This window comes from Balaenoptera borealis, assembly GCF_965194805.1.
Source record: "Balaenoptera borealis genome assembly, chromosome: 16".
Classification (NCBI taxonomy): domain Eukaryota; kingdom Metazoa; phylum Chordata; class Mammalia; order Artiodactyla; family Balaenopteridae; genus Balaenoptera; species Balaenoptera borealis.
The window spans coordinates 32,499,043-32,513,418 of record NC_138872.1 but is presented as its reverse complement, the minus strand read 5'-3'; the positions used below and the strand labels follow the sequence as shown (position 1 = coordinate 32,513,418).

Here is a 14,376-nt window from a genome sequence, read left to right as displayed (position 1 = left end):
GCAGTAAAAAGTAGTACTTTGTACAGAAAAAAAAGAAAAGCAGCTGGAGACGACAGAGATGGATCTTGAATGCTGTCCTGGGAAACAGTCTATATTCTGTTTCTTTTTACCCAGTTGTTCTGTAGACCAGGAGGCCCTGAAGAATTTCTAGGAGGGGTGTCAGGTGGTCAGTTCTGTGCTTTGACATGATTACAAGGATGGCTTTGGGAGAAACTCTTGAGGCCAAGAGGCCAGAGAGAAGCTTTTTCAACAGTCTGAGGAAGAACAAGTGAGGGTTTGGGATGGTGGACACAGAGAAGAGAATTCCAGACACACTTCCCCACTCCAGTTGACCATAGGTGACAGTCAAAGTTGATTTCAAAGTTTCTGGTGGCAAAATGAGAAACCCCAGATAGAAGCAAGTTTGTGAGAAGAGAATAATGAGTTCAGCGGTGGAGGTGCCATATTTAAAATTCCTGGGGACTTCCCTGGTGAGAAAACTCCATGTTCCCAATGCAGGGGACCCGGGTTAGATCCCTGGTCGGGGAACTAGATCCTGCAGGCCGCAACTAAGGGTTTGCATGCTGCTACTAAGAAGTCCGCATGCCACAATGAAGATGCCTCAACGAAGACCCGGCGCAGCCTAAATAAATAAGTAAATAAATATTAAAAAGAAAAATTCTAGAAAAAAAAATTCCTGGATAATATCCAGGAGAAGTTATCTGGAGGATAATTGGAAATGTGTGCCTAGAAGCTCAGAAAGATGTCTGTCTGGTCTGGAGAGAGATTTGGGAGTCATGAGGAGATGGCTGATCTTTGGAGAAGGACAGGGCAGGGGAAAAGATGGAGAGAAAGGAGATACTAAGGAAAACAAACATTTTTAGAGGTGAGCATAGGTAACTCTTACATCACTGAGAGGGAAGTGGTGGGGGGGTGGTGGTGTAGGAAAATTGCAAGACCCAGTGGTATTATTGCTAGAGAAGAGTTTTGAGAAAGAGGGAGAAGTCAATGGAATGTTATAGAGCCATCAAGGAAGAAAAGGACTGCAAACAGGTAACTGGATTTGGTAACTAGAAGGTCACTGGTGACATCGAAGAAAGCAGAGAGTGACAGCACCTGAGGAGTGTTGGGGAGGACAGGAAGGAAGACAGGCAGGAAGGTGGGAGAGACCAGGACAGAGGAAGATTTTTTAGGATAGAGAAAATCTGTAAGTGAGGGAGAGGGAGACCCTGAGGATGCAACAGTTAGCTCTCCTGTTTCTGCGCTCGGGCTTTCTCTAGTTGCGGCGAGCAGGGTCTACTCTTCCTTGCGGTTCTCAGGTTTCTCACTGCAGTGGCTTCTCTTGTTGCAGAGCACGGGCTCTAGGCGCGCAGGCTTCTGTAGTTGCGGCTAGCGGGCTTTAGAGCTCAGACTCAGTAGTTGTGGCTCACGGGCTTGGCTGCTCCCTGGCATGTGGGATCTTCCCGGACCAGGGCTCCAACCCGTGTGCCCTGCATTGGCAGGTGGATTCTTAACCACTGCACCACCAGGGAAGTCCCGTTAACTCCCCTTCTTTTATCTGAGATCTCTCATCCCTGGCTGAATAAAACACTTAGTACCTCCTTTGCGGCTCCACACCGACATGCCCCTCCCCCGAGCCCCCCACACCCCCCGCCGAAAAAAAAGTTTGGCTGGAAAAGGCTCTCTCTGGTATAGGAGGATGGTAGAGATGTTAGATGGACAGGGCAGTGTGAATTTTTCTCTAGGTGCTGGTCACAGAATTTTTGTCCCTTATTTTCTCCATCTTCAATGTGAATCAAAACACCTGGTCTTCCAGGGTGTACTGAATTTTACAAGCCAACTCTTGTATTTTAAAAATACAAGTTATTAGAGAAGTAAATAGGATGACATTATTGATTCTCAAAGACTTGGACCACACCTCTCTATTTTATAAAATTCCCACAGTTGATGGTCACTCCCCCGCCCCCCCATCGATATCTGTGATATCTATAACATCGAGTACCCCAAACTGTGTAAAACAGGCAGAAAACTCTGATGATAAAATCTGCTCCTCCCCATGTAAGGTCAGACACCGTCCACGGTTCTTTAGCTCTCTCGAGTTGCTTGGGGCACTAGTCGGTTATTACTCGGTTGTAATAGCAACTAGACTGTGGCCTCAAGATGGAAAGTGCTATGAGAGTGCTAATTATTAGGTTTTTGTTTGTTCATTTGTTTGGCCATGTGTTCAGATAGTCTTCAGTAGTGGCTCTCAAAGGGTGAACCCCAGAGAACAGCATTATCATCACCTGGGAACTTGCCAGAAATGCAAAATCTGGAGCCTCACTCCACACCTCTGGCCTCAGAAGCCCTGGGGGTGGGGCCCAGCCACGTGCATCTTGAGGCAGTTAAGGTGAAGTTGCGACGCGCTAAAGATTGAGGGCCACGGATTTACCTGAGGCCTTTCCGCTCAGCCGCCCTTACCCAGCGGCATCACCAGGGGGCTTTTTAGAAATGCAGAATTTCGGGCTGCACCCTGACCCACGGAATCAAAACCCGCATTTAAACACGACCCTCAGGAGAGTCTGAGAAGCCTCGGTCTATATTACTGTGTTTGTATAATGTAATGAGGATCTCTTCCCCAGTAAGTTAAAAAACCTGACAGCCTAACTGGAGAAACGGTGAAAGTGCCTTGACATCCAAACCACTGAGCCCAAGGCGCCGCAGATTGCTTATCTTCACCGAGAAATGACAGGGCTCGGTGTCAGGCTGGGTAAAAAGGGGGTACGAGGAGGGGGAGACTCCGGGCGAGCACTCCGTATTCCAGGTGTGTCCCCAGAAGCAGGTGTGACTGGAAGGCACGAGAAGGGGGGCGATTTCCACGCAGGGGGGCGGGAAATAAAATGAACGTGGCGGGCGGAGAGGACGACGAGGGGGGGCGCCTGGGGTGCCAAGCGGCTCGCCTAGCTTAGCAGGCGCTGAGGGGGAGCCCCTCCCTCGGGGAAGGCCAGAGGGCGGGGGGTCTGGCGCGGAGAGGGAGGTGGGTCCGGGCCGGCGCGGGGGCGGGCGGCTCTGCGGCTCCCCGCCCCTGGCCCGCCCCTCCGCGGCGCCATTTTGCAGGCGGCTGCTGCTGGGACCATAGGCTGCGGCGGTTACTGCGGAGCCGAGGCGTGGCGGCAGGACGGGAGCCCAGCGGTCTGCAGCCAGGTGAGAGCCGGGCCGCCGCGCCCCCCGCCCGTCCCGCGGGCCGCACCTGCTGGGCCTAGCCGCGAGGGGCCCGCCGCGCCCACGAGGCCGGCCAGGCACGGCCCCCGCGCGCTGTCAGCGGCGCGGCCTGCGCCCCCACACCCCGGCCCGTCTCCGGGGTCCCCCGACCACCCTGACCACGGGGCCCCGGGATGCCCGGCGACCCGCAGCCCCGCCGGGCCCCCGGGCGCTCACCCCTGCCTGCGGCCGGAGCCGCCGTGCGCTCGGGCCCTGAGGCCGTGCCGCGGGGAGGCGAGTGGGGTCCCCCCTGGGACCCGGTCCCCGCCGCCTCCCTCCCGGCCCTCGGCCCGCGCGGCCTGGGGTCGCTCTCCGGTCGGCCCTCCGCAGGCGGTGCGCGCGGGCATCTCCGTGCCCCCAGGAATGCAGGACCATCAAGAGGGGCAGCGGAGGGGGGTGCCTTTTACATTTTTGCCTTCTTTCTCCCCTACAATGGCTGCGCCGAGTATTTAGGAGCTCTCGCTCCGACCCCAGGGCCTTTCTGTCTGGCCAGTTCTCTGGGGGTCGCGGTACCCCTTGTTGCCACCTTGCTGGAAAGAGAAATTGTCATTTTCGAGTGTGACTAGTTTATGGGCGCAGAATTTTCTCCTTCCTATGACTCTAGATGTCCCTTTGATGGGCAGCTGATAGGGATTCGGCCTACAGGCTGGGGGTTTTAAGCATGACTGATGGGAAATTCTTGACTGTCAACCCAAAGGGTAAGTGAAGGCAACTGCAGGTGGAAGAAAGTCACTTATAAGGGATTTCTGGGTCTGAGGCATTAGCAGTTGCTGACTACTTTTAGTCGTGCAGTGATGGTAGAGAGGAGGGGGAAGATGCTGTCCCTGCTGATATTTGGACGTCTGTGTGCAGAGAAGGCTGGGCAGTGTGAGATCGTGCACAGTCTGGTTTGAGCTGTCATTAATTGGCATGTGATCTCCCTCACCCAGTTTCTTCCTCTCTGAAGCCAGAGGTTAGAATCACGGATGGTTGGAACATTTTAATTTTTATATTTTTGCATTTGAATGCTGTTGGACTGGGGCCTCGCCCTTCCAAGCTGTCTAGACCTGCCTTTTCACCTTTGCATATGACTTGGCCCACTTGGCCCCTGAAGGTGAGCCTGGTGAGATTTATAAAAAGGGCCTTTTGGCTCAGAAATTCTGAATTCTGTACAGGGTCATGGTTGACTCTATCAGGGTCACTTGTGAACCTATCACTACTGGTCTCTTTTCACTCATCCAAAATTTAATAGCTTTTGGGCACCTGCCTTTTAGAAGCCCAACAGTGGGTGTGCACAGTGTAAGCCCTCATGACACACCTGTTAGTTAAAAGGGGGTGAGTAGGTGTGTCCAGCTGACAATCTGTTTCACCTGACAGCCTGAACATGAGCTATCTGCTTTCTAGACTATATCGTTGCCAAAATGGTGACCAGCTTCTTTCTTTGAATACCAGGGCATTTCTCTTTTGGTTTCTTTGCTTGGAGTGGGGAGTGATTTTTTTTTTTTTTTAAGAAACTAGGTCTTTCAATAACTTTTCATAGTAGTTCCCCCCCGCTCCCAAAGATGGTTTTGTGGCAGTTGTGTTTTCTGAATGTGGCACAGTCAAGCCGAGTTTTAATGTCTGTTAGGATGTTTCAAAAATGCTTATGAAAGTACCTGTCTAGAATACTGGATAGGGTTTTGCTAGGTTTCATGCCACACTGCCTATCTGGTTTGTGTAGCAAAGGCTAGTGGATTTATAATAGCATTGCAGAAATGAGTTAGATGTACATCAGCTAATTTGGTGACAAGTGCTGTTAATCCAAATATTATTGACTAAAACCCAATCTTTTGCCTTCAAGTAGCCTAAGGTCTAGTGTGTTGGATACTGGAAATCCTGAGTTGGTTATTGCCACCATCTTCAGTGTCTCCAGAGACAAACCTGGGATCCATTTGGGTACTCATTTCTGGCATCACTGGTGACTTAAGGGTTTTTCCCATTATGGTTAAGGGAATTAAAAATCATCAGTCATAATTTGCAATTATATAGTGCTTTGTACTTGTAAATGAAAGCTTTTTAAAAACTTATTTTTATTTAATCCTCTTATGCTGTTTTATTTATTTATTTATTTATTTATTTATTGGCTGTGTTGGGTCTTATTTGCTGCGCGCGGGCTTTCTCTAGTTGCCGTGAGCGGGGGCTACTCTTTGTCGCCGTGCTCGTGCTTCTCATTGGGGTGGCTTCTCTTGTTGTGGAGCACAGGCTCTAGGCGCGTGGGCTTCAGTAGTTGTGGAACGTGGGCTCAGTAGTTGTGGCTCACAGGCTCTCGAGCGCAGGCTCAGTAGTTGTGGTGCACGGGCTTAGTTGCTCCGCGGCATGTAGGATCTTCCCGGACCAGGGCTCGAACCCGTGTCCCCTGCATTAGCAGGCGGATTCTTAACCATTGCGCCACCAGGGAAGTCCCTCATGCTATTTTAACTTAAACATTTTGCAGTCCTTCTCTGACCTGTTTCCAGGCCTTGCCTAAAAAACTCCCAACATGCTAGTCTGTTCCCAGTGCCAGGTAACCTCATTAATTCATTTTCATTCCCTGCTGTTTTTCCAGTTATTCTCTCCCCAGAGGGCCTGAGTCTGGGCTTGCTTTCTTTCTTTTGCTGGGGAGCATTCCTGCTTCAGGTTAAGCTGTGAGCTACTACTAAGCAGTTTAAACTGGTCCTTTATGCTCCTTATGGCACTCTCTTAATTTTCTCCCTGGCTTTGCTATTTCTGGCCTGTTGTTTTGTCACCGGTTCTAGATTGTTGTCTCTGTAAGAATTGAGGTCTGCTTGCAGCTTATGCTTTTCACAGGCCTCCCCACATTTAATACATGTATTGACTGCCGACTGTGTACCAGGTAACTACCTTGGTGCTCCAGATGCTGCATGGAGATTTCTTCCCCACACAGAGCTCACACTCTAGTGTGGAGGCAGACAATGAGACTTTGTGCTCTGAAGAAGAATCTGGCAGGATTGGGGGTATTAAGTGTTGCCGTGGGAGCTGAAATTGTAGGAAATGTAGAACGGGAAGCTCTGAGTCATCTTTGAGTGAAGATGTGAAGGAAGTGAGTCATATGGATATCTGGGGGAAGAGCATTGCCGTGAAGAAAACTGCAGATGCAAAGGCCCTGAGGCAGGAGAAAGAGAGAATGACTGAGATCTGAAAGACAATGGGAGTTGAATCATTTAAGGCTGCGTGGCACCTAGGAAGGCCTGTAGATTTTACTTTGAGGCTGGGTAGGAGCCATTGGAGAATTTTGAATAGAGGAGGGATAGAGACATGCTGGTTGTTGATGTGTGAGAATAGAATGAAGTCAGGGTGAGCAGGGTAGGGCTGCAGGACAGGCAGCTAGTACAGGGCTGAAGATGGTGATTGAGTGGAGGTGGGTGCCGGTGGGGTGGTGGTGAGAAGTGTCGGATTGTGAGGTGGGGCTGAGGAGATTGCTGATGGACCGTCTGTGGGGGGTGAGAGAGGGAGTTGAGGGCAACGTCAGGGTTTCTGGCCTAAGCACCTAGAAGGAAAGTGGCTGCCCCAGGAGCCACATCCACATGATATGTTAAGTTGCCATGCCAACCTGATGCAACTAAATGCAGTGGTAAGGAGAGGGTGGATGTTTTGGGGGAGGTCTTCTTCCATGGAAATGTAACTCTTCTTGGGAACTTCTCATTGTCCTTTGTCTTAATTCTCTCTTCTGACCTCAGGCAGGTAAGTCCCTCACCTCAAGTCTAGGTGGCCTCTAAGACCCTCCTTGAAAATTTACCCCATGAGGGAAAGGTCCATCTACTTGTTTTTTCATAACCATCTTTTGCTTTACTTCATATTTTTTTTTTGTTGTTGTTGTTATGCAGGCCTAAAATCTAAAGGTAACACAAAAAGCGAAAATTTGGATTCATCAAAAATGGCCTCTGACAAGTCCCTACGTCTTGGGAAGTGTGGTAGACATGATTTGCATATACACTATATACAGAAATATCTAAGTATTCAAGTGTAATGGGTACAGTAGTGGATACTGCATAGGCTCATGGAGGATCATACTTAGGACTTCAATCAAGTAGTCTCACTGCCTGTGAACTTTTCAGCAACGTAAGAGTGCAACTCGCAGCCTCTTCCTGTTGGCCATGGTCTTGACTCCAGTTCTTCCTTCATCATTGTTTCTCTGTACCCTTGATGAGTTCTTCGGTCTCCTCCTTCAGTGAGGGGCTCAGGGTTGCCCTGGGCCTCGTGTTGCCTGGTTGCCACAAACCATGGCTTTTTATGGTCTGTGGTCCAGAAAGCCTTCTTTATTCACGGGTTCTTTCCATAGGTTTTTCCCAAAGCAGCTGATCCTTCCGTCTCCTTGTGTCACTTGCCCTGGGGCATCTCAATGAGTGCCTGGTGGAGGTTCACCCATCTGGGTGGCCACCTCTCTCTCATTTATGTGCATGTGACTCTTACAGAGTTGAATCTTCCCATCTTCTAAGTTGAACTCAAGAGCAGTTTAAAACTCTTCTCTCCAGGAACCTCTCTAAGCAGTAGAGGGGACCCAAGAAAGACTAGACAGTGAGCCCCATGTGATAGGACCAGTGCTATAATGATGGTGCCAATGGGTATTGACTATGTGCTGAACACTTGAGGTCACTATTATTGGTTTCAACAGCTGGCAGCCAACGTGGTTCTGGTCTGCATCTTATCAGTGAAGGAACTGGAACTTGATAAACTTTTCTAGTTTAACTCTTGGGTCTTGAATTCTGCTCTTAATGCTCCAATAAACCTTGGGACCCTCAATGATAGAATGCTATTCCCAAGTCTTGCCTGAAGGTCTGTGTTTCTTAGCTCCTGTTGGCATAGAAGAGTGCAGAGAAACTAGTGTCAGTTGGTCAACAGGTGCTTTGCCTAGCACTTCCTGTGTTTATTAATGGCATTTAATCACAGCAGCCCTATGGAAATAGGTATTACTACTATTCCCATGTTACATCTGAGGATACTGAAGTTGGTGGTGGGCAGCTCCTTGCCCAAGGTCATAGTAGCTGAGTCAGAATTTGACCCAGGGCTGGCCTGATTGCCATGCTCCTTGGGTGGGTGTGGGGGAGGGGGAGGTGGGAGTGGCATGAGTAAAGGTGGAGGGGCTTGTGAGAGGGGTTGAATGTGTCAGGATGGTTGGAGGGAGGCTGAGGATGAGGTAGGTGGAAAGGGTGTACAGAGCTTAAAGTTCCTTTTGATACTATATTATGGGGCTTGAATTTTGTCTGGAAGACCACCAAGAAATTCCCAGAAGGGAGTGACTTGTAGAGATGTGCATTGTAGGAAACTCTGGGGCAGTGTGGAGGGTACATGCTGAGGCTGAAGGAGAACAGATCCTCCTCGCTTTCTCCTGCCTCCTCTTATCCATCCTGTTGTTCATTCCAGGCTCAGTGTTTTTTTCTCTGCACCCCAGCTTGGGTCCTTTGTTCCTTCCTTTCCGTCATTTATTACTGCAGGATCCTCCCACAACCCCCTACCCCAACACATGCACATTTCTTTTATACAGGCTTCCTTTGAGGTGGCTTCCCTTTGTTCAAGTGAAGACATACATGCCCCAGCGTTAATTAAACCTGCATTAACTTTTCCATTCTGGACCAAGGCTTCATTACTGAGTTCTTGGTATAATGACTCTGGATGGTCTTCTCCCCCGCTTCTGATGAAAAGCACTGCTTGAAACGCTGTTTCTCACAATTCTTCTGTAGTTGGGATTTCAGTCTCCAATTCGGTGTGGCTTTCTTGTCCCCTCTGCAGTGCTGGCTTAAATTCTTTGCTGTCTCCAAAGGCATATCACCTGGTTGGGAGTACAGCCTCTTCCTTGTCTAACATGATAGATCTTAAACTTGACAGTTTCTCATTCAGAAGGTCTGGGATGGGGCCTGGTCTGCATTTCTAACCAGTTCCCAGATGATGAGGATGCTGCTGATTGGGGAACCACCAGCACCTGTTTTTGTAAATCAGGTTTCACTGGGACATAGTCATGCCCATTCCAGAGACCATATGACCTGCAAGCCTAAAATATTTGCTATCTGGCTCTTGTAGAAAGTTTGCTTATCCCTGCTTCATAGTAATACTTATGTGGTCAGTGCTGAAAAGTTTGAGTTCAGGACTTCCCTGGTGGTCTAGTGGTTAATAAGACTCTACACTGCCAATGCAGGGGGCGTGGGTTCCATCCCTGGTCGGGGAACTAAGATCCCACATGCTGTGTGGTACAGCCAAAAGACAAAAAAAGTTTGAGTTCATGTTTTATTATCAAGAGCTCTTCCTTTTTTTTTAAATTAATTAATTTATTTATTTTGGTTGCGTGAGCTCTTGAGGCACGTGGACTCTTAGTTGCGGCATGCAGATTCCTTAGTTGTGACACACGAACTCTTAGTTGCTAAATGCATGCAGGATCTAGTTCCCCGACCAGGGATCGAACCCCGGCCCCTTGCATTGGGAGTGTGGAGTCTTACCCACTGGACCACCAGGGAAGTCCCTCAGGAGCTCTTGCTATATTAAGACATTGCTTCACAAATTATTCCATAGAAGTATGATACGGGGGAATATATGCATATTTTGAAGTGTTAGGGACTGTAAAAAGCATGACACTTTTAAGTCTTTTTATCTAAAATTAATGTAAAGTTTATATTCTGTTCCAGAAACATCAGTGCTTGGTTTAACATGAAACACTTTTCCTCCCTAATCTTTGAGTAAAGTTGATGCTGCTAGACGTGTTACATTTGATCCTGCTTTCACTTTGTTTGAGAAATATGCTATTAAGATTTGCATCTTTTAAACAAATGCTAGAGAGGGTGTGGAGAAAAGGGAACCCTCGTACACTGTTGGTGGGAATGTAAGTTGGTGCAGCCACTATGGAAAACAGTATGGAGGTTCCTCAGAAAACTAAAAATAGAATTACTGTACAATCTAGCAATCCCACTCCTGGGCATATATCTTGACAAAACTATAATTCAAAAAGATACAGGGGGGCTTCCCTGGTGGCGCAGTGGCTAAGAATCTGCCTTCCAATGCAGGAGACACGAGTTTGATCCCTGGTCAGGGAACTAAGATCCACATACTGCGGGACAGCTATGCCTGCGCTCCACAGCTATGCCCGCGCTCCGCAACTACTGAGCCCACGTGCTCTGGAGCCCGTGTGCCACAACTAGAGAGCCCACACGCCACAACTAGAGAACCTGTGCGCCACAACTAGAGAGCCCGTGTGCCGCAACTACTGAGCCTGCGTGTTCTGGAGCCCCTGCGCCACAACTAGAAAGAAGCCCGTGCACTGCAACAAAAGACCCCACATGCTGCAGTGAAGATCCCGTGTGCTGCAACTAAGACCCAACATGGATAAATAAATAAGTAAATAAATAATTTTAAAAATTAAAAAAAAGATACATGTACTCCTATGTTCATAGCAGCACTGTTCACAGTAGCAAAGACATGGAAGCAACCTAAATGTCCATCGACAGATGAATGGATAAAGAAGATGTGGTACATATATACTATGGAATACTACTCAGCCATAAAAAAGAACAAAATAATGCCATTTGCATCAACATGGATGCACCTAGAGATTATCATGCTAAATGAAGTAAGTCAGAAAGAGAAAGACAAATATCATATGATATCACTTATATGTGGAATCTAAAATACAGCACAAATGAACTTATCTGTGAAACAGAAACAGTCTCATAGACATGGAGAACAGACTTGTGGTTGCCAAGGGGGAGGAGGGGGTAGAGGAGGAATGGAGTGGGAGTTTGGGGTTAGTAAATGCAAACTATTACATATAGAATGGATAAAAAACAAGGTTCTACTGTATAGCACAGGGAACTATATTCAATATCCTGGGATAAACCATAATGGAAAAGAATATAAAGAATGTGTATATGTGTATAACTGAGTCACTTTGCTGTACAGCAGAAATTAACACAACATTGTAAATCAATTATACTTCAATAAAAAAATAAATTTAAAAAATTTGCATTTTTTGGTCATAAGTTGTGAGTATATGCTGTATGCTTTGAATTCAAATCTGTCAGTTGTTTATCCTTCCCATGCCTTCTCTATCCCAAGATTTTATAAATATGCACGTATATTTTCTCTTAGTTCTTTTTTTAATATTCAGCTATAATTAGTATTTGTATTAGAGTATGGTATGAAGTAAGGATTTTTTTTCTCCACATTAATTCCAACACCATTTATTCATTAATTCATTCTTTTCTTATTAACTTATTAACCATAACCATATGCTGAATCCTTATATCTGTCATGGGACTTATTGTGTTATTCCATTTATCTGTGTATTCCTTAGCCATGACCTTGCTATTTTCATCATAATAATCACTTTATAGTAGGCTTTACTATGTGATAGTGCCAATGCTCAATTTTTTTCCCAGTATGTTTCAGTTTAGGGTTTCAAAATAACTTTTAATGGGCAGTTTCATTGAACGTTTGTTAATTTGGGGAGACTTTTCATCTTTATAATATTGAATTGTTCTGTCCATAAACAAATCTTTTGATTCATACAGATCTTTAATAGCTCTCATTTTTTAGATTCTTCCTAATGTATGGTCTACAGATCACTTATTGATTGCTCTTTATTTTAAAATACTTGCTATTTAGAATGAGGTGATTTTCCTCCTTCTCCCTTACATATACACTATTTCCTAATTGGTGTAAAGCAAGTATACTGCATGTAGTCTGTATCTCTTGTAACTGACCTCCTATGTTGTTCAGCTTAGTTAACGCTAGCCAAAATCTGTACACTTAACAAAATAAAAAGTTATTTCTTGCTCACATTTTTCTAGGTGGTTCTCCCCTAACTGGTGAGTTGGGGATTTAGACTCCTTCCACCTTATAACACAATTGACTTCAAAATCTGGCCTCTAAGTTTGCCAGACTTTGGCAAATTTTGTGTATGGAAGATTTTTTTATGGGTCAAGCTTGGAGTTAGTAGTATTTTCTTCCACAGTCTCTTGGCCCTATCCTAGATGCAAGGGAGCTGGGAAACAGAGTCATTTTGTGTGTCAGCAAGGAAAATGAAATAGCACCGTGCCTGGTGTACTACCTAACCAAACTCTGTTATTCTTACTTTTCAGTTGATTCTCTTTAGTTTCTTAAATAGGCAGTCATAATAGCTGCAAACCATCATTTGTTTTTTTTTTCTTCTTAAATACTTCTTTTTCTTAAGATAAACTGCAGAGTACTTACAGAACAGGTTTAAATGGTAGTTTAAGTGGTAGTGGTCCTTCTTATTTTCAATATTTATTGGAATGCATTATTGTTTATAATCTTTAATGATAGTAAAGTATCCTATTTTCAATGTCTTTTTCACTAAATTACAATATACATAGTGTTTTGAATAAACAAAGTTTGTCACCTTGACATTGACCCTGGAATTTTATGTACCATAAAAAAAATTCTTGGTAGAGTCTGTCCCTGTTTTTGTGGTAATTCTCCAAATTCAGTTTCTATGCTGATTTAAGGATGACCTCAAATTTCTTGCTGGAAGGAATTATACAAGTTATATCTTTCCTTTAGGTTCAGATATTCTGTGCTGTTTGCATCTTTTGTGTCAAGGATTCTGACTCTCAGTCTTTGAAAATGTTCTCTCCCTCAGAGAAGTTTTGTGGGTTCTTGTTTCTCGTTATTTTTTCATCCCTGTGAAGATAAACAATATACTAGCAATATCGATTTTCCCCTTTCTGTTCTCCTCTTTGTACCTGCTTTTTGACACCCAGTGTACGTTGGGGCCCTGCATTTCCAGCAGGGATCCTGAACATCCTAGGAGCAGGAGGCTCCTCTGAACCCACACAGAAGTCCTGGGAGGTAAATGGGGTAAGGAATCTTTTATTATTTCACTTGATCAATAAAAACAGACATGGGGTCCAATTCACTTTTTCTTTTTTTTTTTTTAATTAATTTATATTTTGGCTGCGTTAGGTCTTTGCTGCTGCGCGCAGGCTTTCTTTAGTTGTGGCGAGCAGGGGCTACTCTTCGTTGCGGTGCGTGGGCTTCTCATTGTGGTGGCTTCTTTTGTTGCGGAGCCTGGGCTCTAGGTGTGTGGGCTTCAGTAGTTGTGGCACGCGGGCTTGGTAGTTGTGGCTCTTGGGCTCTAGAGTGCAGGCTCAGTAGTTGTGGCACACGGGCTTAGTTGCTCCACAGCATGTGGGATCTTCCCAGAACAAGGCTTGAACCTGTGTCCCCTGCATTGACAGGTGGATTCTTAACCACTGTGCCACCAGAGAAGTCCCCAGTTCACTTTTTCTCATGTTTAGTTCATTGCCTAGGGTGATGCTACAAAGTGGTTTCAATTTTCTTTCAATTTGTTTTTGACTCTGAGATCTTGTACTTATTGTTTTGTTTCTTTTTTTTTTTTTTTGGGGGGGCCACACCAAGCGGCTTGCGGGATCCTTGTTCGCCGACCAGGCATCGAACCTGAGCCCGCCTGCATTTGAAGCGCAGAGTCTTAACCACTGGACCGCTAAGGAAGTCCCTTGTTTTGTTTCTTGAATAGGTGTCAATCAACTCCTAAAATATATTTTCCAGACTTTGTTTTGACTGACTCATTTTTCATCAACATGTATATGTCTGTGTGTCTGTGTGTGTGTATCTCAAAAACAAGTGTCATAAAAACATTATATGCTGTGTATTCTGATATTTTCTATTTCTATTTCACTAACTAAAAAAATTAGTTGTGATACCCAAAGCGATCTTGTGATCTGGTCATGAAATATAAGGCTCGGAAGTAAGGCCTTTGAGTTAGTACGAATAAATAACCTTTTTATTGTATGGTAAAGGAACCATAAGAGGTTCTGTGGGAATGATAGGGAAGGGGCACTTGACTGAATAGCCTTAAAAAAAAGCATTATTGAGATATAATTCACACACCATAAAGTCTACCCTTTGAAAGGTACGCTTCAGTTGTTTTTAGATTTGTGTAACCATCACCACTATCTAATTTCAGAACATTTTTTTTCACCCCAAAGAGAAACCCCATACCTATTAGCAGTCATTCCCCTTTCTTCCCTCCCCTTACCAGGCCTTGGCAACCACTAATCTGTACTCTATTTCTGTGATTTTGCCTTATCTGGACATTTCATATAAATGGAATCATGCAATATGTGGTCTTTTGTGATTGGCTTTTTACTTAGCATAATGCTTTTATGGTTCATC

At 45.6% G+C, this 14,376-nt stretch overlaps 1 protein-coding gene across 3 annotated transcripts in view; it reads left to right on the top strand.

Annotated features, from left to right (window-relative positions):
* Positions 1 to 2,996: 2,996 nt before the first annotated feature.
* SLC23A2 (solute carrier family 23 member 2) overlaps positions 2,997 to 14,376 on the top strand; it is a 141,888-nt gene continuing 130,508 nt past the window's right edge. For 2 of the 3 annotated variants that reach the window (XM_082359062.1, XM_082359061.1), the window contains exon 1: positions 2,997 to 3,162. The gene's annotated coding sequence lies outside the window, so the exon portion shown is untranslated. The remainder of the gene's footprint in view (positions 3,163 to 14,376) is intronic. The other variant, XM_082359059.1, reaches the window with a different exon arrangement.